The 26,564-nt window shown below is 49.1% G+C and overlaps 1 protein-coding gene across 3 annotated transcripts in view; it reads left to right on the plus strand.

The window, feature by feature from the left end:
- Positions 1-26,564, plus strand: part of ZHX2 (zinc fingers and homeoboxes 2) — a 161,669-nt gene that overhangs the window by 72,310 nt on the left and 62,795 nt on the right. The gene's annotated exons all lie outside the window — the stretch shown is intronic.

Below are 26,564 nucleotides of genomic sequence, written 5' to 3' on the forward strand. Positions count from 1 at the left end.
TAACCAACTAGTCACGATATCCAGACCTTTGATCCAGGCCACAGAGACCATAAAGAAAGGCCTGGGGGACACTGTGGTAGGATTCCCCAACCCCCCAGGCTGTGGGAGACAGGGAGGGTGGCTTCCTAGGGGGGTCCGGGCACTTTGGCAAAACCAGTAGCACATACTCAAGCTAGTGTGAGAAGAATCACACCCCAGTCCCAGTGGGGAATTTGCACAGGAGGGACACCCCTTGTGAATGGGAAGGTCTGAGTAATGAGCCCCCAGGCCTCCTTTGTGCTCTGTGACTGGGTCTTCTTCCCCTGGGCCTGGGTCAGCTGCAGCTGTAAATATTTATCAAGGGTCCCTGAGGGCAGGGTGCTGTGGGAGGCCAGAGATGGGGTTTTTCTTTAAGAAACTGACAGCATGGATGAGAATTGAGTTTGACAGTCTGTTGTGCATGGGCTGTCTATTCAGCTGAGTCCTGCGTGCTGTGGGGGGCTGGGCTGGGGATGGGAGACAAGGAATGGGAGTGGAGGGCTGAACAACTCATTTGTGCTTTGATGCTTTCTTGACAAATCTTTAAGCAGGAGTGGGGTTTTGAGGTCAGGGGCTGTGTCTTTGATTCACAGGACCTGGCACATAGTAGGTGCTCAGTAAGTGATTGTCAAATGACTGGAAGCGAAACCGATGAGGAGGCACCCAAGGAGGTGACGTCTCGTTAAAAGGAGCCGGGCCCCTGGAGTCAGGGTTCAAATCTAGGCTCTTCCACTAGCTATGGGGCCATAGGCAAGTTGCTCACCTTAGATACTTCAGTCTTCTCCACCAATAATGGGATTGTGATAACACCTACCACACCAGGTGGCTGTGAGGATGCAGGGAATTAATTAACTCCGGTTGAGCGGCTTGGCCCTGGGCCAGCACATAGTAAGTGCCCAATAAACATTAGCTGTGCTTTTATTCGACACATGGGACATGACTCTGGATTAATGTTCAGTATTGGGACAGCATGAGGCAGAGGACAGAGCTTGGGGCTGGGAGTCAGAAGCCCTGGCTTAACCGATGGGAGAGGGGACAGGGAAGCGATTGCACCCCTGAGCTCACTCTCTAAAACAGAGATGCTTTGAGAAGGTGGCTCCGTTCTTCCCTTGCTCTCTCTCTCTCTCTCTATCTCTATCTCTCTCTGATGGGCCGTTGGAGTCCTGGCACCTGTCCAAAGGCGAGGGCCGTTCAGCCATTTATTTCTTGCTGGGGGCCCTCCTGGAAAGTGGTCTGACTTCTCGGGACCCACCCTGTCCCTCCAGTGAGCTGAAAACCAGTGCGAGCCGCCTTGTCTTGCAGAAATGATCTTAACAACTCGAAAAACACTGTACAGAAGAGAGATTCTGTTGATGCAGATGGAAAATCATTGAACACTGGAGTTTGGGTGGCATAGTCTCGAAGCTCGCAGCCAGGGAGTGCCCCTTCCCCAGCCCCTCCCAGAGAAGGTCTGGTCACCTCCTGGGCTGGGAGACCGATTCTCAGAAGGGTGCTTCACTTTGCACAAGACACCATCTACTACACCAGGACTTGTAGCAGGTTTTAAATAAAAATTGCACTTGTCTGAACTGGGTAGATCTAACATGTGCCTAACTCCAAGCCTCACACTGCACAAATGCCCATATCGGCCCTGAAAGCAGACTTAGAAGAATCTAGACTGCATTGCCAGGGAGGCCAGGGCCTCTGTGGGATGGTGTGCGTACACACCAATAAGAGACACTTAGGCAGCTTTGATTGCTGGAAATGCAGGGAGCCTACACTAGGCCAGCAGGCCAAATGGGGACATACTGCCGGCACATTCAAGCAGCCACCTCTGTAACCCTGTCCGGGGTGGGTACCTCCACCCAGGATGCACTCCGGGTTGTTTGGGTGTGGACCAAGTGCCACTGGCAGAGAGAGCCCAGTGTCTCCAATATGGGTCAAGGAGTGCCCACTGCACATGTGTGCGTCACGCACTCACATGTGGGGACCCTGGGACCTCAAGGAGAGCAAGTGCGCGGAGGGGCAGGGTGATGATGTCATAGGCAGGTTAGCACAGGCGTGAAGGAATGGGACTCCAAACAGGATGCCCTGCAGTCAGCAACAGAGGAGGCTGCGGTCAGCCTACAAGAATCAGGGACCTAACTAAAGAATAAAAACGCTGTGTTCCTTTTTCCGAGCCCCAAGTATGTGCCTGAGAGCCTTTAATGACTGAGAATGACTCTTCCACCAGGGGCGCTAGAGGGCACAAAGTATAATCGATATTCGATATTGGGGGGGGGTACACTTGCAGAAAATGCTAGGATGCATGCGTTGAGTGACCAAAACTAGGTATGTGCTACGTCTCCCAAAGCTCCTCTACGTTAAAGGGAAAAAAGATCCCCCATCCCTCCCATGAACATTCAGCCCCTCATTTTAACCTCCCTATAAGTAGGGGAGACCCAAGCCTCCTGAGCAGCTCCCACTCAGAGCCTGCACACACTCCCTTCTTGAGTGTTACTTCCCTTTCCGTAAACTCTTTGCTGTTCCTTTTATCTTTTAAAAGCTTGCATTTGCCTGAAACATTTATCAGCATTAGTAGTAGACCTGGACTATAGAATGAGCTTGTTCAGAGGTCTACCTTTCACCTCCCCTGCCCGTCGCACTGTGGTCCTAGCTGGATAGTAGGACTGTAGTGTAAGCCACAATCATTGAGGACAGAAGCACTGTCCCTGGACCTGTGAGATCTTAAAAAATGCCTAACATTTTGCCGGGTGACCCCAACTTCACTTCTACCTTTAAGAGGAAGGGAATAGGGATGAGGGGCTTTCCTGGGCAGCTTCAAAGGGGAGGCATTCAGAAGAAAGAAGCCACAGGCCTTGGCTTCTCTCAGCCTCTGTGCCACCAATATTTAGATGAGGTAACTGAGTTAGGTCAAGGATGGTAAATAGATTAAGTCTTCTGGACTCTGATCGACTGCTCATGGCTGCCAGGTGCAGGGTGTTGAGAAGGATTCTGAGGAAAATCCAAGAAATAGTGTGCTACGATGGATTATCGGCTGAGGGGGCAAGGAAGAGGACTTGTAGCATCCGTGCCAGTTTGGGGCATCCCCGCACAAAGGCAATTTATAAGACCACTCCCTAGCCCCATACTTAGTGGTTTTCCATCAGCAGCCTTGTTTAGCATCAGAGAGGCAAAGCACAGCAAAACCTCATTAATCTGGACCACTTTAGAACCAACCCAAGTAAGTAAAAAGTCTTCATCTTTGTGTGTCTACTGCACACAGGAGCTTTGTTCCCTTTTAGTGAACGGAATCAAATGAACTCCCAGCTAGTTAACTGGTGCCAGTACAAGGGCCACAGTGATCTGTGCTTAGCAGGGCTGACTGTATGGCCGAGGGTGTCTGACCTATACTTCTAGGACACTTACTCTGTGCACTAAGGATGGATACCACCGAAACTCTAATAAAAGCAGGGCATTTTTGAGGTAGAAAATCATTCAATGGGCAGCTTGGCTTCTATTTCAAATTGCCAGAGAATTTGAATTAGACTTGGCTGCACTAGCTAGGAATAAGCTGTTTTTTTGCAGAATTATATGCACAAGATGAGACAAAACAGTCCAGAACTAGATTTTCCCTGAGTTTCCCGATCTGTAAAATGGGGAAATAATACACCCCACAGGGCTATTCAGGAGAGTAAATGAAATAAAATGTGGAAGAGGCCCCGCCGGCGATCTTGCTCACAAAAGATGGTCAAAAATGCTATTTCTTCTCCCCCGTACCACCTCCTATCTATAGTCCCCCTGAAAGCATAGCTTTCTTCTTACAATATGTTCGAGAAAATGCTGTTACAGATAGATTTTTTTAAAATAGCATCATACTTTTCAAATGACTCCTGTTGGTTTCTCAGAGGCTCTTCCTTTTTATTCTCAATGATTTTTCAATGGGAAAGGTCCGCTTAAAGCTTCAACTTGTGTTACTCTTGGTCCTCTGGGGGGAGTAGCTGATGGTCCCAGGGTCCTGACAGGCATGTGCATGAAGGCTTTGGTTTGGGTCTCTCTAGAGAATGCTGAACCACATGGTGACTGGACCATGTGCACATCTGCCCTTTAGCTCAGCAAGTGTCAGCACCCAAATGCCACTCCTACTCTAGGGAGAGTCAGGACAGCAAAAGTGCTCAAATGTCAAACTGATACCAAGTGAATTTGAACATAAGCATGCCAAAGGAGGGGATCTACTTGTTAAAAATGGGTACAAAATTTGAAATGGAATTCCAGTTTCAGCCTTAATCCCTGAGAATATTTAGGAGAAAGAAGAAATTCTCACTTTAGAAAAAAAAAAAAATCAAGCCCAAAAATCTACATGAGGCAGAGAGAGGACCCCCCACAGCTAGAGAGGCAACACTCCTGGTCACAGAAGCCAAGAGCCATGGGAAGGGGCCTGGGAAGCCCGGGAGAGTTTGTTAGGACTCCTGGGCTGTTGGCTGAGAGCAGAGGTTCTAAGGAGACAACAGACAAGTGCACGCCCTTTATCCTGGCCTCCTGGAGCATTTGCCCCATCTTCTCTGGCCCTGGCCTGGACCACCTCATGCTTCTCTTCTGGCCTCTCTCCTGAGGCCTGGAGCAGAGCAGCTGTGCAGCCCCTGGCCTGCTCCCCTGCCTGAGGAGCTTCATCTACTCCACCCCAAGAGAAGACCTGGCCAGCACCCAGCCCAGTGCCCCATGGGCAGGGGAAGAGGAGAAAGTCCCTCACTCTCTCTCATTCTTCCCCCTGAGCCTCCACTCCCTGTGTGATGACCCTGCTGTGGGTCCCTCCTCTCATCCTGCTCTAGCCTCATCCCATTGCTCCCAATTATGGTGCTGAGAGTTCTGTGGGGTATGGGGGAAGCCTTGAGGTCAGAGGGCATGGCCAGCATAGGCATGCCTGACAAGCTGTAACCTGGAGGCCCCAGGCAGCCAGGGCTGTCCCCTCAGCATGTCCTGCAGCTTCCTCTCGGGCCCTTGTGCCCTCTCTGGATTCCCATGGACTTTACCATCCCAGCACCTAGTGTGAGGTGGTACTGCAGGGTCATTAAGACTCTGCACTCTGGAGCTAGATGGGCTTGGTTGGGATCCCGGCTCTACCTTTGCCTGTCCCTGATTTTGGCCAAGTTATTTAACTTCCCCGTACATCAATTTCTTCATCTGTAAAATGGGCCATCTCACAGGGTAGTTATGGAATGTTCTTACAACGGGGACCTGCACAGTGTTAGTAAATCAAAAGCAGTAAGTAAATAAATACAGAAGTCAGCGTGTCATGTGATTGCCTGATTGACACCAAAGCTATAAGCTTCCTACCCACGGACACAAAGTCCTTCATTCTGCCTGTGGGTTTGCAGGTGGCTTTCACCTAGAGCCTGAGGGAGGGGAAAAATTTCTGCAGGTAGGGAAGCAGGGGAAGCAAGCACAGAGGTGCAGACGCAGAGGAAGTCTGAGACATTGGGAAGATGCCAGAAGTCCGGTGTTGCTGGAACAGGGATGGCAGTTGAGATGGGCAAGCTCAGATGAGTCAAAGCCCAGAGACCCTCACAGGCCATGCGCAGGATTGGACTACCTGTGGGAAGCAGTAAGCAGCTTTCAGAAGTTTTACACCAAGCAGGTGACATGAGGCGGTCTCTGGTTTAGAAATGTGACATGGTCGCAGTACAGAGGGTGGGCCGTGGGTAAGACCCATCAAAGGCAGGACAGACACAGGGACAGATGGGCTGAGGGAGGCAGTCAGGAGGCAGCAGAGGAGGGCTGGCCGTGGAGAGGACATAGCCCTGTAAACCCGGAGGGAGGGCTGTCCCAGCAGGGCTGGAGCTCAGGAAGTTGCCCCCAGGGTGCCAATTCAGAGAAAGCATTGACTGGCCTTGAACACAGAAAGCGAGAACAGGGGAGTCAGGAGGGAGCCATGACTTCCTGGCATAGGAATCTGAGAGTGATCCTGCTGGGCATGGTCGTGAGTGGATAGGGAAAATGTGCCAGTGGTACAGAAGGCCCTGGGCAAGTCTTATTTGACACACTCAGGGGACACCCATGGACTGGGAGGCAGCGTAGAGCAGGGGTTAAGCAGATGGTCTCAGGAGTCCAGATCCTGATTCAGCCACTTACTAGCTGTGTGACCCTACGGGGGTCATTTCCTCTTCCAGAGCCTCAGTGTCTTCATCTCTATAATGGGGATTCTGCAGTTATTAGCCACCTAAGAGGGCCATACGGGTCCATACACGTAGCGTTAGGAGCTATGCCTGGCACAGAGGGAGTGCTCGGTAAGAGCAACCTTGCATCCCATTAGCAATGGCCTTGCTATTAATTACAGTACTAGCACTTGTGTCATCCTCCTAGTGGAAATGTCCAACATGGACAGAAGCAATTTCAGGATGGGATGGATTAATTCACGAGTCATCCATATATAGGTCAGTGGTTGCCAACCGGATGGGGGGAGTCCCGGGGAGGAGGAAGAGATGACCATCAGCTGGGTCCTTTTCAAATTGCATCACCCTCCCTGTGCCGTAGCCCCCACCCCACCCTCACTGTCCTGTAAAAAATCAACGTGGGCCATTGTCACCACTACCGAAGGGCACGTGCCACATCTCCTAGGCCGACCAGGGGAGGAATGAAGATTGGTGGCTGATGGAGGAGCAAGGCAAGGCCATGGGATGATTGCACTCTCTCGCAGGGACAGCTCGGAGCAGAGGACAGAACCTTAGACACTAACAGCATTTAAGAGGCCAGACCAGAAGAAACAGGTCAGTCAGGAAACCAAGCTACAGCTGTCCCAGGTGCCACTGGTGTGCAGTGTGCTCGACCCTGCTAGATGGGACATGAAGAGCCCATTAGAGGCATTGGCTGTGCTCATCTGCACAGATGCAGGTGCAAGTTCAAACCATACCCCCAGTGAGCAATGTGTGAGGGGTTCTGTGCTCTTTCCACTTGCTTCTTTTGCTCCTACTCCAGGAGCAGATTCAGTGTATCTGAGGTGAACAGGATCCGTCTGGCATCCCACCGTCCCCTACCGTCCATCCAACACCTTGCCCTAGTGGCCTACCCTAAACCCTGTTCCGTGGTATTTCAGGGCCCAAAGTTTATTGGCCAAGGAAATGGTAATAGCTGAAACTAGTAGGTAACAGTACTTAAGTGAATATTTGATTATATTAGTCAGAATTTTGGTTGCAAGCTGGAGATCTAATTCAAATTGACGGAAGTATAAGACAAAAAAGCAGTTCATGTAATTGAAAAGTCTGAGCTGGCCTGGCTTTGAGCCCAGCAAGATCTAAACAATGTCAGCAGGCATCGCTTCTCTCCATCTCGAGACTCAGATTTCTTCTGTGTGGGCTTTGCTCAGGCAAGTCTCCCCCAAAGATCCAGCAGCCTCTCTCGGCAACCCCCACAGAAAGAGGGCTTTGCTTTGGTGGCCATCCCAGCAAATGCCCTGAGGGGTGGGGATGGGTCAGGTCACAGGCCTGAGCCCAGGTTTGCTGGTTGAGCAGCATCAGTGAGCATCCAGAAAAGGCCCGTCACCCTCCAGCCTGTGCAGGATGCTGTCTTTGCTGCTGTCTTTGCTTCAGGCGGAGCTCCACGCTGATGAGGCTTCTCCTTTCTATGGCAGTGTATCAGTTCTCCTTTTCCTTTTGCTGTTGTCACAAACTACTTATTGCCTGAAGCCTCACAAACTTAATAGTTGTGGAAGTCAGAATTCTGAAATAGGTCTCATTGAGCTAAAACCAGGGTGTCAACAGGATACGTTCCTTTCTGGAGGCTCTGGGCTGGGCGTGGGGGCAGTGGGGATCCATGGCTTGCCTTTTCCAGCTTCTAGAAGCTTCCCTAATTCCTTAGTTTATAGCCTCTTCCATCTTCAAAGCCAGCAGTGGCCAGTTGAGTTTCCCGCCTGCTGCATCACTCTGAAGCCGACTCTTCTGCCCGGCTTCAATCTCTAAGGACTCTTGTGATTCCATGGTGCCTACCCAGATAATCCAAGATATTCTCTTTATTTTAAGGCCAGCTGATTAGCAACCTTAATTCCATCTGCAGCCTTAATTCCTCTTTGCCATTTAAGGGAACACATTCACAGGTTCTGCGGATTGGGGCCTGAGCATCTGAGGGTAAGGGAGCTATGTCTCTGCCCGCCACAGTCATCGTCATAACTATTGTGACATCTAGCCAGCATTTGCCACATCCAAGGCTATTTGCTAACCTCATAACCACTCAAAGGGAGGGCACAGCAAATATATCCCCCATTTTACCATCAAGGACACTGAAGACCAAAAAAAGTTAATCTTTTCCAAGGTCACAGACTCAGTAACAGTAGAGTTGAGGCCGGATCACACATCTGCCAGACCCCAGAGTCTGGCTGTTTACCAGGTCAGCTGGTGGAGGATTTCCGGAGCCTTGGAAAAATAGAAAACAAAGGTTATTTTCGACATGTGGAGGTACATGGATGGGGTGGTGGCGAAGTTCTCTGGCGCCAGACCCCTGGGTTTATGTGCCGGCTCTGTGCTTTCCCAGCGGGGTGATCTTGGCCAGGTCACCCTCCTTTCTATGCCTCCTTTCATAAACTATAGAATGAGCATTGCAAGACTCCAAGGAATCACCAAGGCTTTTATTTTTAAAATAAAACAAACTCCTCGGCCCAAGTTTTCCTTTTTTAAGTGTAGCTTCAACCTGCTTTTAGTGAGAGAAGCCATGTAGACATCTCCTTTCACTTTGCTTTCCTTATTTTTCCTGTTTCCTCATAAGACAGCATGGCAAGGATCAGCCAACTATGCCTATCTCTGAGCAGCCTGTGAGCTAAGAATGGTTTTATATTTTTAAAGGATTATATATATATATATATATATATATATATATATATATATATGCAACAGAGACTGCATGTGACCCACCAAGCCTAAAATATTGACTATCTGGCCCTTTCCAGAAAAGGTTTGCCGACCTCAGAGAGAACATGGCATGACAGTAGAGTCAATGGGACCTGGGTTTGGATCCTGCCCTGGATGGTCAGGGCCCAACTAGACCTTTTAGACCAGGAAAGCACCGTGGCGCCTCTCTTGGGGCTTTTCCTACTGGCAGGGGCACCAATGCAGGGGTGGCGGTCACTCTGTGATCGGGCACTTACTCTGGACGAGCACTGTGCTGAGAGCATCATCAGGCCTCCCCTCACCAGCCCAGGGAGTAAACACGGTTCTGACCCCTCTGACACGTGGGGAGGGAGGGCAGGCCACTCCTTCCTGAGTGACACGGTGGGAGGACACGGAGCGAGGATTTGAACCCAGCCAGGCAGGCCTACGCTCATCGGCTCATCTGTGCTCATCGGCTTTGTCTCCAGGTTCTGGCCATTTGTTCTATTTTTGGGCAAGGGAACCATTGGCCATGCTTGCCCCCCATTTATTTTCTTGACCTCCCCGACTTTCCCTATCTCTCTGGCCAAATTCCTTCCCACTATAAAATGGGAGAGTGGTCAGAAACAGCTCTACCGAGAACATGTGCAATTTTGTTCCTGGCATTCATCCGTCTCTCCATCCATCCATCCGTCTGTTCATCCGTTCGTCTGTCTGTCCATCTATCCAGCAAACAGCACAGCACCAGGAACCGGTGAGCAAACACATCTTTAGCAGTGACAGCAGGGGGAAACCCCAAGGCCCTGGGTCCTCTACATTCCTTGTTATGGGGAGGCACACAGGGAAACTCATTAAATAGCACCACGCACCCGATTAATATGCAATAATTCGGGCAGCACCAGACTATGTCAGCACCCCTCCCCCCCACCCGGTTACCATGACGACAGGATTTCAACAAACAGCTCCTCAATATTTAACGAAAACGACGCTCCTGACAGGCGAGCAGAAGAGCAACCACACTACAAAGGGCTTGGAGGGGTCTACAAGGACATTTTTGTACGAAGCCATCAGTTTCCCCCGATCCCTGTATGCATGCCATCCGTCGCCAGAAAATGCAAGTGTTCTGGGGGGGCTGGGAGCCAACGTGATGCCAGGCCTCCGTTATGTGCAGCAATTGAGAGTTGTCACTTCTTTAATGCAGAATGTCACAACGGCTCCGTGAGGACGGGTAGCGTGATAGCATTATTAAACGCTTCTTTGTACACCAATCTACTAATTTCACCCCTGCTCGCCTGAGGCTGCTGAAAGCCTTGTTTGCTTCCTGTGTCTTGAATCCAGCTGGATTGTGAGACGGCGTGTGGAGAGCCCGGAGCATGTGTGTGCCACTGTGAGAAGGAGCTCGTTTCCTCTTCAAGGCACCATCTGGTCCCACCCGGTCGATTCAGTAAGGAGCAGGTGCAGGGATCAGGAGACCCAGTCCTGTGCCCTCAAGGGGTCAATGCCGAAAGAGAAAAGACCAGGGGGGATGTGGAACATTCGGTGGCAACCTCCACTAGTATGATGGTCTGCCATGGGCTAAGCACTGAGAAGCCACAAATTAATTACACATTCCAGCCCCCCCCCCCCCCCCGCTCCCCGGTGGGAAGGATGGGTGAATAACGATAATAAAGTAGGGAGAGTGGAGAATGCTATCACGGTGATCTGTTAGCTGTGTGCTCTCAGGTAGGTTACTTAACTTCTCTGTGCCTCTGTTTTTCCATCCGTAACCTGAAGATAACACTACCTATATGACAACCTGACTGTTGTCATGAGGTTTAAAAAATGAAATAAACGTATAAAAAGCACTAAAACAGTTCTTAAAATACTCAAAACAGTAGGCACATGGTAAGTATTAAATAACTGCTAGCTAGGATTTCAGGTTCCCATGGCACCATGCATACAATTATAATAATAGCTCACATCTATCAAGGGCTTACTGTGCCTTGCACAATGCCGAGTGCTGGCGCTCTACTATCTCATTTAATCCTCACGGCAGTCCTGTGAGATAGATACGCTCATTATCTTCGCCACGCAGACCAGGAGGCTGAGGCTTACAGGGGCTGGGGAACTTGCCTGAAGTTGTGAGGCTACTAGTAAGGGGGGATCGGAACATGGTTTGTCTGCATTTGCCACCTAGCAAAAGGCAAAGTGCAGCAGGGAGAGAAGCACACGAGGGGCGCTGGGGAGGTCCAGGTGCCTCGCCCTCGGCTCCTGGGCCGGCCATCTGGGGCCAGTGGCTGTAGGTCCCTTGAACGCTCATGCCTCTTCACAATTAGAGGATGAGATGTGAAGGCAGAGGAGCAATTCTAAGTAGGGGGACCCTGAGGGGCTTAGAGAAGGTACATTTGGGGGAGAACCACAGTCTGGTTGCCTATCCAAAGGGCAGATCCTTGGCATTGAATGGGAGCTTCTCCTAAACAAATAGGACCTATCTATTTAAAATATACATTGGCTTCTTATTTATGAGACATAAGGAGGAGAGAAAAGCGTTTAGGATTTTCCATGTTCTTGTATCAGGATTTCATTGGGGAAATGTGACAGTTGTCTACATTAAGTGGGCGTGTATATGGAAGATGGAAACTTTTTGCACCAGTATGTCCAAAAGCAGAGAAAGGAATGTTTAGATTGTGTAGCAAATTAGAACTGAAGCCATAGTGTGCTATATATTTCAACGTGTACATATGTGTGTGTACCAGGTATTTATTGCCGCAATAGTGCTCCATAACAACCAACCACCAACCTCACTAGTGAACAAGAGGCACTTACTTAGCTCATCATCTACAGGATTTAGCCTTTGTGGGCTGGGTCCACTCATGAGCCTGAGGTTAGCTAAAGGTGAAGCGACTCTGCTGATCATGCTGGGTTTACCCGGATCTTTGGGGTTGGCGAACCTAAGGTGACCTCAGCTGGAATGAGGGGTGAGTTGATAAAGCTCCACACATGGTTAACCCTGCAGTAGTCTTGCCCAGGCATATTCTCATGGTGGTGGCCGAGGAGCGAGGGTGCAAGCTGAAAGGTGCCAGCACTTTTGCAAGCCTTGGCTGCCAGTCTGTCTCCTTACAGACATCCAGTTGGCCAAAATACATCACAAAATAGTCACATTGGGAGGCTCAACAGGGTTCCATGTCAAAGTGTCTGGATGGATTCAGGGAGGGATACAGAATCAGCACTCTCCTTGCAACCAATAACATGCTTCCTGAAGTCCACCAGATGAGAGTATCAAGCCATCTGGGAGGAGGAATCTTCAAAGACAAACTTGGAAATAGTCACTTCATTTCTTCTGGTCCAGGAGCTACAAGGTAACCTTGACCTCAGAGCGAGTCCTCAACACATGACATTTAAGTCATCATCTGTACCTTCAACATCATAGCTGATCCCTGACCCAAGGTGTCTGCAGTGACAAGTAGAACCCATCACTAGAGGAAGGGGACCTGGTGTACTCCCGGGAGGACTTGGCTTGGACGTATTGCTTGTCCTAAGCTGCTTCCCTGCACAGCAGGGACAGTACAGCCCCGGGAACTCCAGGTTAGCCATGTGCCTCCTGGCAGAATTTGGTACCCCAGGTTTGCCCTAAAGACAGTCTGTCTAGAAATACAGGTCAAATGAAATGAAAGTCTATCTAAGGAATTCTATTTTATTCCATGTCATTTTTTTAAATAGTAGCCCAATACCTTGAGTTTATGTTATACTTGATACTTGTCATAACAATAAGGACTAGCATTATTCCCACCTCACAGATGAGGAAACTGAGGCCCAGAGAGTTGAAGTGACTTTCTCAGAGTGGCAAAGCCATGTGTAGAACACAGCTCGCTCGCTCTCCGTCTGCCTCCTTCCCCTTCCCCCTCCTTTTCCCTCCTTTCCTCTTTCCCTCCCTCTCTCCCTCCCTTTCTTCCATCATTGATCTCCAACTTAGCAATAGGGACTGTGTTCAAATCCCGATTCTGTCTCCTGCATACCTGTGGCCTTGGATATGTCACCTGTGCCTCTGGAGAGAATCTTCATAAATGAGTTTAAAAATAATGACCAAGATTCTTGAGTTGGAAATGTTCCTAGCACTCTCATTTAACCCTCAAAACCACTTTTAAGGGAAGTACTATTCTTACCCCATTGTTATAGCTAGGCAGCTAAGGTTCAGTGACAGTGACCTGCCAGAGGTCCCACGACAGGGGAGCTGGGGTGAGGCCATAGGCTGTCTGCCTCCAGAGAATGTGCACTTCTGCTTCCCATGTAGAGATTCAGCAGGGACACCATAAATACAAGCTGTCATTGTCCACCTGGAAGCTTCAGATTGAGAAGCACAAGGGGGAGAACACACAACAGAAGTGAAGGTAAAACACTGCCACTGCTCTAAAAAGCATCTAAAGCAGATGCTGCCCAAGCATCAGGCCCCTTCAGACCGTAGGAACATCATGTTAGGGAACCTCTGAGTTCACATCCCAAAAAACGACAGGGAGAAAAAAATCCTGCCAAAGTTTGATTTCACTGAGCCCAATGACTCAAAAGGCAGTGGCCTCATCTCTGTAAGTCCTAACACTTGATTAACACCAAATGACCTGCGTGACCAAATTCCTCTGATTCAAGTGCATTATCACCACCAGTTCATTTGCTGGGCACGTGAGCGTTGCTAACAGGAGCCAGCTTGAGCACACAGGCCTCTCCACCCTCCTCCTTATGCACCAGGTGTCTGTAAATCTTTCTAAGCATCTCAACATCAGGGCCTTTTAAGTCCTAGAGGGAGGTTAAAGCAGGGATGAGTATCTGTTTTACAATAATAAAAAAACAAAACAAACAAACAAACAAGCAAAAAAAAAAAAAACAGGGGCCCCTGGGTGGCTCAGTCAGTTAAGTGCCTTCAGCTCAGATCATGATCTCAGGGTCCTGGGATCGAGCCCTACGTGGGGCTCTCTGTTCAACGGGGAGTCTGCTTCTCCCTCTGCCAATATCCATCCCCAGCGCTTGTGCTCACCCTCTCTCACTCACTTGATCTCTCTCTCAAGTAAAAATCTTGAAATTTTTAGAAAAGGCTGGAGCAGTGACATTTTGGCTGCCAGCTCTTAGGGGACACAAAAGAGATCAAGGCCACAACACAAACTAAAACTGTTTCCTTGTGTTCCATCAGAATCTCAGGTCCAGATTTCTGTTTTATCATTTGCTGATCTGTGTGACCTTGGGGAGGTTACTTTATTTCTCTGTGCCTCTGTTTGCTTCTCTGTAAAGTGGGGACAATAGTGCTTACCTCTTAGAAATGGTAAGGGAATCAGGCAGTTCATCCGTGTCAGGTGCTTCCTGCAGTACCTGGAATGAACAGACCAAGCACATGCTAAGTGTTCCTATTGCTATTACTGTGTGCATTTTTGATTAATCATAAATGGAAATAAAGTAGGGCCTGATAAGTGTAGCTTGTGGACGAGAACTTATGGGGCATGAGGTAGAGTCATGAAGGGAATCCCTCTTGATGAAAATATCAAGGAGCAGGGTGCCTGGATGGCTCAGTCGGTTAGGTGTCTGCCGTCGGCTCAGGTCATGTTCCCGGGGTCCTGGAATCATGTCCTTCATCGGGCTCCCTGCTCAGCGGGGAGCTTGCTTCTCCCCCTCCCTCTGCCCCTCCTCCCTGCTTGTGTTCTCTCTCTCTCAAATAAATTATTAAGTCTTAAAAAAAAAAAAGAAAAGAAAATATTGAGAAGTCTGTGAGGACAGATGATGTGCCAGGGTCTCCCTGCTGAGAGGCCCCAAGAATGAGAACCCATCTTCTCTGACCCCCAAATCTAGGCCCTCTCTGTTATTCCAGTCTTCCTGGCTCCCCTGAGCAGAGGAATCTGTCCCGTCACTAAGTCAGTTACCCATCCTACCATTCCATAACTCTCACTATTAGAAAAATGCCTGTATTCATGTAGCCGATGGAAACCTCCCCGTCTCCTCAAAACTTGCAGCCCGGAAATTTCACAGAGCTGCGAACCCAGGTTTGCATTAACCATGCAAAAAGGTTATAGTTTGTATCTGAGCACACCTAATTAAGCACCAGGTTTAATTAACCTAAATCAATCTCCCTCCCTACTCCCCTGCGCCCCCCCCCCTCAAAAAAGAGGGCTGTGTAAAGTATAGTCCTTAACTGGAAGTTCTGATTTTAGCTGTTTCTAATCAGACTCAAAATTGCTAGCTTGTTGTCTTAATCTGCCCCTGAGATATCAGCCTTCCCTGTGTGATTAATCTTTCCTTTCTTTGGCCACGTTTCAGACAGAGACAAGCTTTGCACTGCGGCTTATCATGTTGTGGTTATTGTTCCCTGAAAGGGATGAATGGAAGCAACCGCCTTTCCTTGCATAATTTGTCAAACACCCACACCCACACACCCCTGTCTTTATTTTTAATTCCAAAGCCAGCAGATGAGCTTTGCACTTTTGCAACTTTGCCTCCACCCTCAAGAATCTCCATTAATTTTTTAAATGTTTTTTCTTCCTTTCGCTAAAGAATGACCTGCCCCAAATTGCAAAGTAATGAAATGCACAAAACCAGACCTTGGGTCCCCTGGAATTGCTGCCTTTCTTCCCAAGACCACAGGGGCAACTGGGATCCCTGCTACCTCTGAGCCCTACTTCTCTCACCCCATCTCCCACCTGGACCTACGAGGTCCCCAACCAACCAACCAACCAACCAATTACAGTTCTGCTGCTTACGATCCATCCTTCACACCTCAGCCAGGGTTACCTTTTTAATATACACACCAAACCCTGCCACTCCCAACGATTATAACCATCTAGTAGCTTCTCAATGCAATTCAGCTGATGTCCAAACTCCTTTCCCTGTCTGATCAAATCCTAAATAAAAGATCCCGCCTTTTCTGCCCATCAAGCCTGTACCCTCCCCTCCACTGAGCATCAGCCGTGCTCACTGGCTTTCTTCCTGTTCCCAGGGACACCAAGCCTGCTTCTACCTTTTGCACTTGCTGTTCCCTCAGTGTGCAATGTTGTATCCTAGCCTGGGTTCCCTAGAGAACAGAGGCTGAGACAAAGTTTGCTAATTCTTGATGAGGGCATGGGAACAGATGTGCAATCCCGGGCAGCAACAAAAACAAGGGGAAGGGGAAGTAAAACAAAACAATGCTTAGGATGCTCCAGATGACCGCTTCACGAGGAACTCCAGCCCGTTGCTCTGACACACGGGATGTCTTCAGAGTGGCAATGTGGAATGTAGTCAGCCCTACTGTCATGCCACATAATGTGTTTCCCAAATCCACCACATTATGCAACACTGCACAGTAAAAATCCTGAGGCTTAATTGCAGGGGAAATGAGGTTAGGGACGCAACACTCAGAAAACTTTGTCATGTCACATTTGAAAAAAAGACAACCTAATAAAAGCAATAGCTCAGTTTTACACATTACACATGGTCTAGCAATGTACAACTCCTGCAATTGTAAGGCGTTCTCTCTTGCAATAATTGTAAGACATTCTCTCTTGTGTTAAAGGAACTGGGTGGCAGCTTGTGGGTTACTTGTAAGGTAGTAGAAGGAAGGCAAAACCCAACGGAGAGCTGGAACACCAGCTGTGGACAGCTGGGGCTCATAACACAGGAGGTAAACTGAGGTAGCTGGCACACATTTGAGGTGCACGCACCTGTGCATTGTGTGTATTTCTGTGTGGTCTGGTTCAGCGGGATACAGTCTGTTCAGCTGCTGTTTCTCGTGGATGAACTCTGGCACAAGCACGTGCAAAAGCCATAGTATATCCCACTCAGCCTCTAATACAACAATCGTGTTGGAATATATTTACATTTGCAAGACAGGCGGTATAGCAGACCTGACAGGGCTGTCTCAGAAAAGCCCATGGGGTAGGAGAGCTGCTCCGGGCCTCCTGTCTCACATGCACAAAGGGGTCAGGCTCCCTATCAGTACGGATATTCTCCTCTGTGTGCCCAGGGCCGAGCTGGCCCCTCTGCGACGAGGGTCCTCAGGACTGATTGGATGGGACCAGAGCCCAGAAGCTGCAGCCACCCCCGAGTAGAGAGTAGGTTGTAGGCCAGGCCACAGCCTAGCCCTCACGGGAGAAAAGTGGTAGACTCAGGAGCAGGCTGCGGGCACCCCGGGGTGCGGTGGGGGTGGGGCACAAGCAAATCCAGCACATGGAGGGAGGTCCCTCTGCAGGGCTCAGCACTTGCTCTTGACCAACCCTTCCACGTCCCACCTCTCCTGCTTCATATTCCCACTTAAAGACATCTCCCTTTGGGGGTGGAGGCAGGGACACTACAGAACCCCGAAACAAAACTGGGAAGCCACAGGAGACAGAGTGACGTGGTTGGATTTAGACTTGTTATTGCCTCGAAGCCAAGCAGAAACACAATCGCTGGGGAACAAAAGTCAGAGCGGGAGAGCAGATGACAGCTGGGACCAGGGATGGACAAGCAAAGCTGGGGGAAGCGGCCAGGTTCCAGGAGTATCTTGGAGGAAGAACCTATAGACTTGTTGATGGAGACACTGGGGTGAGCACAAGAGCAGATTGTTGCCTGTCCTGACTCCTCTGGTGAGACCCTTCTGGCTCATGAGAAAGCCACTGGATTATAGTTAGGAGACAGGCCCAACCCTTGTTCTGTGGTATTTGGCAAGTCAGTGACAGCTTAAAGTCATCAGGATGTTGAATTTCGTTGTCTCTGGAGGAAACATCCAGAAGCCAATCAGCATAGTGGCAGTGCTTGGTTGTGATCAAAGCAAACACAACCAAAGGGCAAAATTGCTGGGAGGCCTCTGGAGGCCAGGGCACCACCTGCCCTCTGTAAGGGTGGGGGTTTATGTGGGAGGTTTGGGGTGGCATTGAAAGTTCTCATCATGGCAGCAGATAATAACAAAATATTTACAGCAGTGGTTCTGGGGCACCTGGGTGGCTCAGTTGGGTAAATGTCTGCCTTTGGCTCAGGTCATCATCCAGGGTCCTGGGATCCGGCCCCAAGCTGGGCTCCCTACTCCAGGGAGCCTGCCTCCCTTCAGCCCTTCTGTACCACACACCACCACCACCACCACCACCACCGCCACCCCCGCCGCTTACGCTCAATCTCTCTAATAGATAAAATCTTTTTAAATTTTTTTTATTTTTATTTTTTTTTAAGATTTTATTTATTCATGAGCAAGACAGAGGCAAAGGGAGAAGCAGGTTCCCTATGGATCAGGACCCTGTTGCAGGACTCGATCCGAGGACCTGGGGATCATGCGCTGAGCTGAAGGCAGATTCTCAACCACTGAGCCACCCAAGTGTCCCTAAAAAAATTTTTTAATAAAAACAAAACAGTGGTTGTCTGCAGTGGGAGGAGTCAGGAGCAGTTTTGTCCCCTAAGGGACATTTGGCAAGGTCTGGGGAAACTTTGTGTTCATCCCAATTTGAGGCAGGGTCACTGCTGGCATCTAGTAGGTAAAAGACTTAGTGCACTGCTCAGCATCCTACAATGCACGTGATGCAGTTAGCTGGCCCCAAATGTCACTTGTGCCAAGGTTAAGAAATCCTGATTATATCCTGAGCACCCAACAGTGTTGCAGGGATAGGATTTTTCAGGCCTGTTCCAAAATCACATAGCCTGGAATGTTGACCCTGTGGCCTGGTGGACTCTGCTGGTATCTATACCTGACACAGAAGTTGCTTGCTCTGTGTGTTTAGCCACATTAGTGGAGAGTTGAGTATATGTATATTTAGCTCAGTGTTTCCGAAAAGCTGGGGAAAAAAAAATCAATTAAAATGCACAAACATGCTATTAAAAGTTACACAGTATACACCAAAAATTGGCAACAGCTAAGATGCCCTTCAGTAGGTGAACGGATACAAGAAACTATGGTATAGCCACACAATGGAGGGTTATTCAGTTGTAAAAAGAAATGAGCTGGGGTGCCTGAGCGGCTCAGTTGGTTGGGCGCCCCAGCTCTTGGTTTTGGCTATGGTCATGGTCTCAGGGTCCTGGGATGGAGCCCTGCGCTTAGGTCTCCAGGCTCAGCAGGGAGTCTGCTTGTGGATTCTCTCTCTCCCTCTGCCCCTCCTCCCACTCGTGAGTGCTCTCTCTCACTCTCTCTCTCTCTCTCTCTCTCTCTAAAATAAATACGTCTTGAAAAGAAAAGAAAAAGAAATGACCTTGCAGGCCAAGAAAAGATTTGCAGGAAACTTAAATTCAGATTGGTAAATGAAAGAAGCCAATTAAATGGTTGCATACCATATGATTCCAACTCCATCACATTCTAGTAAAGATAAAACTATAGAGATGGTAAAAAGATGACTGGTTGCCAGGGGTGAGCAGGGAGGGAGAGAGGAATGACCAGGTGGAGCACGGGGGGTCGGGAGGGGGGTTTATGGCAGGGAAACTATTCTGTGTGATACTGGAGTGGTGGATGCATGTCACACATTTGTCAAAACCCATTAACTGTACAACACACAGAGTGAACCCTTATGTAAACTGTGAACTTTGGTTAATCATCAGTTTGGTTGTATCCGTGTAGTTCATCAGTTGTCACAAGTGTACCACACCAGTGCAAGATGGTAATAAGAGAGGAAATCGCAGTGGGGAGAGGAATGCTATGGGAACTCTGTAGTTTCTGCACATTTTTTCCATAAACCTAAAAGTGCTCTAAAAATTAGTCTATTAATCTTTTCTAAATGTTAAGCAATATAACGGAATTAACAAAATTATTATAATTATCGTAATAGCTAACACTGAGTGCTTCTGAAGAGGCAAACACATAATAAAAAGTTGTCACTGTCATCATTGTTGGTGAAGACATAATGGAGGAACTGAGCAGTTAGGATGGCTCTCATTCAGACAGCATTACTTAGGTCCAAGCAGATAAGACGTGAGCCTTATACATTTACTCCCCATCATTGTCCTTGAAGGAAGGTCCTATCATCCTTGTCTTCATTGTATAGACAAGGAAATGGAGACTCAAAGAGGTTAAGTCACGGGCCCAGGATCAGAGTGTCAGAGGCAGGATCTGAACCAGATCTATTGAAGATTTATTATTCTTATTCTTATTCATAAGAGACACACAGAGAGAGGCAGAGACAGGCAGAGGGAGAAACAGGCTCCCTACAGGGAGCCCGATGCAGGACTGGATCCCAGGACCCCAGGATCCCTGAGCCGAGGGCAGACGCTCAACCACTGAGCCACCCAGGTGTCCCTGAACCAGATCTCATTGCTGAGCTCATGTGCACACATGTGGGAGTGTGTGTGTGTGTACGTGCATGCATGCATGTGTGACAGAGAAGGGAAAGGGATAGGGTGATTGGTGCATGTGAGTGGATAAAAAGGAAAGGAGAAGGAAAAGCATCAAAACCTGGAAATATGGATAGACAGATGAAGCTTCTCCCGTCCCCTTGCCTTGCGTCTGGGTCTCTTCCTGTGGGTGTTTCCACCCGTACCATGCCTGACCACCAGGGCTCATCATGGGATGGGGTATGGCCGTGACCCAGGCCCACCAGTGTTTCCCTTGGGCCCTGGCCAGCCTGAGAGCTGCATCTGAAGCCAGCCTCCTGCCCTGGGTGGTCCTGGATAGCTTCTCTTGTCCAGGGTTGTACAGAAAGCTCCATCCAGCAGCAGGAGCCCCACCCCCTTCTCCAGGGACATTCTCTTTTTCAAAAGGGAATGTGAGGACCAGGCAGCAGCCATTCCCTTCCTTAAATGGGGAGAAGCGACTCATAACCCCAAAGAGCCACCCATCTCTAGTCCCTCAGTCTGCATTCAGACTGCTTGTCTCCTTCGGAAAGTGCTAGAATGAGCTGTCCTGTACCACCCAGCTTCCTGAGGGCTTCTGATCAGGTCACTCTGGACCACACCATGAAGCGAAGATCCATCTGCCCCGTCTGGCATTGTCACGTCTTTAGAAGGTGATGTCATGTGTGGAAGAGAAGGTGGCACTACTCTCTCCTAATTTTGTCCCATCTCCTTTTTCTCCGTCTGAGTATCTAGACCACCCCCCACCCCCACCTCCTCCACCCAGTGACAGAAACCCACACGAGGCCCTGGATTTTGTCCTGGTCTGTCTCCTCCCATGTCTGTACAGTGGCTGGCACAGCGTGTCCTCAAGAAATGTTCAAATGGTGCTACGCTGAATGACAAACAGTCTCAACTGACCACGGACCGAATATCCAGAGAGGCATTTTTCTGCCCATTCCAGAAGATTTCAGCATGGCCTCGTAATTCTCCTATTGTTTTTCAATCACCAGAATTGATTTCCCCCGTCCCTCTCCACGGGGTCATCACCAATGAACTGTATGAAATCGCAATTAATGTTGGCATTGGTCTCCCTCTCGCTCCCCATCCTTAAGGGTGGGGGGTGGGCAGCACACAGGTGGTGGCAAATTGACGAGCCAATAGTAATCGCATCATAGGGGAGGTGTGAGCGTTGGCAAGGGCTTTTGCAATTAAATTAGGTGGAGAAATTCACTTTGGGAGGAAGGGACAGCAAGGGGGTGACGCCTGCTGCAGGGGAGCTGGCTTCTCTTCAGAGGCGCTGCAGGAGACGCTGCTGCACGGCCGCAGGAAGAGGGTGTGGCCGCTGGGATTATTTCCAGCATAATTGGCTTTGCGAAGCTCAAGTTGTAACAAGCAATCAATTTCTGTAAACCCTTTTACAATTGGAATTCAGAGGCAAATCTGTGTGCGCTTGCCCTGAGCGCTTCTTCTGTTCTTTCTCTTTCCCTGTCATCCTCACCAGTTCCTAGGACCATCTTTAAAAATCTCCCATCGGACCCCAGAAAGATCCCTGGTCTTCCCACCTGCCAAGCCAGACCCTTTCCAAAGAATGGGCTTTATTAAGAGTTTCAATCAGCTCAGTCTTCATTTTCTCTCCGGCAATCAGCGATTCATCAGCCTGCGGTTCATTAGGATCACTCTCACCTCCAACAAGAGCACAGCTGGGCACTCAGTGTCTGGGCCCGAGCTCTCTGCAGACAGGAGAGGTTGATGGCAAATGCAGAGGTGGGGACTCCAGCCTTCCTGCCTGGTCCACAGATGCCCCTGGGAGCAGAGGACCCAGGAGGGAGGCAGATTAGCCCACCAGTCTGGACCCACAGCCCTTCTCTTCACCCTGGACTGACTCTAGAACCTTCCTACAGTTCCTTGCTGTGACTCTTTTTTTTTTAATTCTTTGAATTTTTTTTAAAGATATTATTTATTTATTTGAGAGAGACAGAAAGCATGAGCAGGGGGAGAGGGAGAGAGAGAAGCAGGCTCCCGGTTTAGCAGGGAGCCTGATGTGGGGCTCGATCCCAGGACCCTGGGATCATGACCTGAGCTGAAGGCAATTAACCTACTAAGCCACCCAGGCGCCCCAAATCTTTTTTATAACAACATTTTTTATTAACAGGGATGAGCTCTCCCCTAAGAATTCTTTTACTCCCTGCCCTCTTCTCTGGTTTTCCTCTTGCATAAAATGGACAGAGTCAGATCTCTATCCTAGGATTCTTGGGAGATCATGAATATAGGGCAATTGGCATTTTTAACGGTTCCATTTTATGCACCATGCACACAGTACCTCATTTAATTTCTGCAGAAGCACTATGAAGTGATTTTTTTTTTTTTGGTTCATATGTTTATTCGCTCTGTAAAAACCTTTTAATCGAGCGTCAACTCCATGCCAAATATTATGTAACATGCTGGGGATCCAGCCACGAACAGGCAAATTCCCCGCTGACAAGGAACTTAGGTCCTAGGAACTGCTGTTATACTGTTTTATGGACCAAAACACCGAAGTCCAGAGACATTGTCACTTGGCCAAGGTCAGACAGCCGCTGGTGTGGCTCTGAAGACAGTGCCCACTCTGCTGCCCTTGCTCCTTCCTTGGGGCGAAGCACAGTGCTAGGCACAGACAAGTTCATCAATGTCTAAACCTTCCGCCCACCCCACCCCCCTCACACAAAACAGCTTGATTATACATCATCGGGGAGAGAACAGTGCCTGGAAGTTAGGACAGAATGTGTGTGACCTCAGAGAAGTTGTTTACCCCCCCCGAGCCTCATTGTTCCCAGCTGTGAAATGGGGATAAATATAACACTTGAGATTATGGTGGACTTCCAAGTGCCCAGGATAGGAGAATGTCTTCCAAAAGTGGTGACGTCCTGAACCAGCATGAGTTGTTTCCTGGCACCTGGTAGGCCCTGGGTGTCTTGGGAGCCTGTTCAGCTGCTCTTGGCCCTGGGCACCAAGTTTCTTCTAGATCATGAGAGGTGGTACTGGTTATGATCATGGTTGAGATTCCAGCTCCCTGCTTATTAGTTATAGGACCTTCAGCAAGTCACTAAGCTCATTGTGTACCTCAGTTTTATCCCCTATGAAATGGGGATAAGAGTACCAACCTCAGAGTTGTTCTAATAATTAAATGATCCTGTTCCGACAGCAGCAGCCACTAGGACTCGGTGGTTTCTGCACCATGGTTTCATTCGTAAAAAGCTCAGCAGAACCGCGCGATCCTAAGACATCTCTGCTGATTCCATTTCTTGGTCTGAAAATCAAATCTAATTGTTTCTGGAAAACATTTGTCCCTCTATTCAGTTTTAGATTCCGCCTCTTCAGACTGGGATTTTTTTGTTTCATCTGTTTTGTCTCTCCGATGCAGTGTTCAGGGATGTAATGGAGCAATTTCATTTCCATTCAGCAAAGTAGATTGTTAAAGGAACAGGAAAACAAGACCAGACTCTCATCCCAGGATGTTACCTCACACGTGGAGCGGTTTGTGTGTGTGTGTGTGTGTGTGTGTGTGTGTGTGTGTGTGTTTTCTGACAGAGAACAGAGAGACTGTTTTTCCCTTAAGCAGCTCAGTAGTGAAGCCTCCCCTCTCAAACCCGGGTCAGCTGTGTATACCCAGCCAGTCGGAAGTGTGGGCCAAGAGAGTTGAGCCGTCTAGACACAGGGACAAGTCCCTGTCGGGATGTAAAGGACAGCTTTGTTCTTCCTGCCAGGTGCGGTGGCCCAGATCACTGGAAGGCCACATTTTGGCTTCCTGGAGGCCTCAAGCGGTCTTGCTCAACCTGGAAACTCATATTCCAGGTTGAAATCATGGCCACCAGTTCTCGGGAAGTGAATGGCACATTTCAGGACCTGCAAAGGAAATCAGCAGGCAATACTTGCTGGTTTGTCCACACTGTGCACATAAGCCACCATTTATTTACCCAACATCTCCGTGGACGTAACAAACCTTTCCTAGGCGCCTGGTGCACATCATCATTAGTTTTTACCCAGAAAGCCACCTTACCGATGAGGAAGCTAAAACACAGAGGTAAAATGACTTGCCCAGGGTGACACCAGTGATGGTAGGGAGCAAGATTGTCTTTCTCCCAAAACCCTTATCACTCTGGTGAACCACTGGGGGGAAATTGAGGATGAGACAGAAGTAGAAAAAGTCAGGGAAAGGTAGTCGTGGCGGGGAGGGGCGATTGGGGGAGGAGGTGGTGTTAGCCATCCATGGAAAATCGTTGCCACTCATCATGGCCATGTTATTAACTATTCACTTTCCGAAAAGGACCTAAAAACAGAAAAACAGATACCTATTCCACTCTGTTTTGAAAAAGAATGAAGTGGGCAGGCATGAATACCCAATGCCAGAAGCAGAACTAACCCCCACACACACACCTGTCGAGCTGCTTCTGGATTTCTTTCCTCCTTCCCTGCAGACCTCACAAGCTTCACGCTGTAGGATTTTTTGCTTCTAGTCCAGAGAGGACCACGCCAGCCCACTGGGTCCTGCCCACAAAGAAATAATAGCAGCTAATACTAAGGTAGCACTGCCTGTCTGCGAAGCCTTGATGGAAGCACCTACCTATATGGACTCCTTGAAGCCTCACAAGAATCCTGTGAGGCAGACACCATCATCATCATCGTTTCAATAAGGAAACTGAGGCACAGAGAAGCTAAGTCACTTGCTAAGGTCAGCTGGAAAGTGGCCGTGGAGACGAGATGGCACCCAGGCAGGCTGGCCCCGAGCTGCCGCTCCCGACTCCACCTGCGGGCTCCTGCCCCAGCTCAGCATAACCTGCTCCTGACTGTTCTTCCAGATGCAGCCTTGTCTTGCCCAGACTTGTCCAACAGTCACTCACAAGATCTCCTCACCATTTTGCAAAAGCCTGGGTTTCCAGGGTTAGGAGTTCAGTCATCAGCCCCAGAACACCCACCCATTCAACAAACCTATACTTAATCCCTGCTGCATCCAAAGCCCCAAACTAGGGATCCCTGGGTGGCGCAGTGGTTTGGTGCCTGCCTTTGGCCCAGGGTGGGATCCTAGAGACCTGGGATCGAATCCCATGTCAGGCTCCTGGTGCATGGAGCCTGCTTCTCCCTCTGCCTGTATCTCTGCCCCTCTCTCTCTCTGTGTGTGACTATCATAAATAAATAAAAATTAAAAAAAAAAAACAAAGCCCCAAACTAGGCACTGAGTCTGGGTTCTCATCCTTATATTTATTCGTGGAATTCCAAGTTTTCTGGGGGCTAGGGTGCATCTTGTATTTATTTTCTCTCCCTTTCCTAGAATCCCACAGAGTTGAGTCCCACAGAGACTCTCCCGTTTCTTCTTTCTGCCACTTTAACTTTTTCTTCCCCATTCCTGTGTGATGAAAGCAGGCATTTTGGCCTCACCGCGTGGAAGCTGCTTGGCTCATAGTAGGTGCTCAATAAATGCTTCTCGACAGTCAAAATTCATCCCTGGTATCCTCTTTCAAGTGAGAACCAGACAGGGATGACTGACAACTACACAAAGAGAGTAATTACTTAATTAAGAAGCCACATAAGGCTGCAGAAAGAGGGTATCCACTTATGGCCTTCTTCAGGAACATCCTCTTAAGTTTTAGACTTTGACCAGAAGACAAATGCTGCCATGGAGGTGGGGGTGGGGCCGGGGCACTGCCGCATTTGTCTTACCTGCCCCCGAAAATGCTATGCCTCAGCCTCTTCTTAACCCCATTCCACAGCCACACCTCCCACCCCACTTTGCAATCTCCTGACTTACGTGGAAAATCGGCGTATTTCAAGTAGGAAACAACTGATACAGAGAGGTTTCACCTGAGGTGGAAATTATGCAGGCGGCTTAATGCAAATGGGAGGGAAAGACAAAAATAAAGTGGTGTCAGCTAATACAGTCACACACGGAATTCCAAGCTGCTGCTTTATTCACTGCGCTCGTAGAGAGGCGGGCAAGGCGCAGGACCCGGCGAAAGCTGACATCGTGTCAGGTTTAGGCTTTCTGGGAAAGCATGTGAATGGAGAAACTACAGGTGTTTGTTCCAATCATTAGCAGGGGACGTGAAATGTATCGCTGTACCAGGCTTTTCCCTCTGTCCAGGCCTCACCTAAAGGGGAGGGGGGGCACCCTCTGGGAGAGGATGATCTCATGGAAGCCAGTTTTGGGTTGGAATGATTTCTCCTCACATGTGGGTTCCAATTTCTGAAGCTCAGTGACATTCAAAATGAGCTGGTCCTTCTTTTTGTCCCAGTGCTGGGTTCCACATGGTTGTTTTCAGAGGCTCAGAAGTGACAGTTGGCCACGGTCCATGAAGTCACAACGTCCTAGGCAGGTGTGAGCGTGAGCCTTTGCCCACTCCACTCTTCCTCCTCCAGGAAGCCCCTGGGGTTTGTCATCCAGTCCTGAAAAGGTGGCTCTGCGATTTCAAATGTCTAAAAGGTACTGCTTTTAGTGTTCTAGCCAACTGCAATTGCTTTGCCATAATGCACTGCTCCCTACGTGGACTG

The sequence above is a fragment of the Canis aureus genome, chromosome 14 (genome assembly GCF_053574225.1).
Source record: "Canis aureus isolate CA01 chromosome 14, VMU_Caureus_v.1.0, whole genome shotgun sequence".
Taxonomy (NCBI): Eukaryota; Metazoa; Chordata; class Mammalia; order Carnivora; family Canidae; genus Canis; species Canis aureus.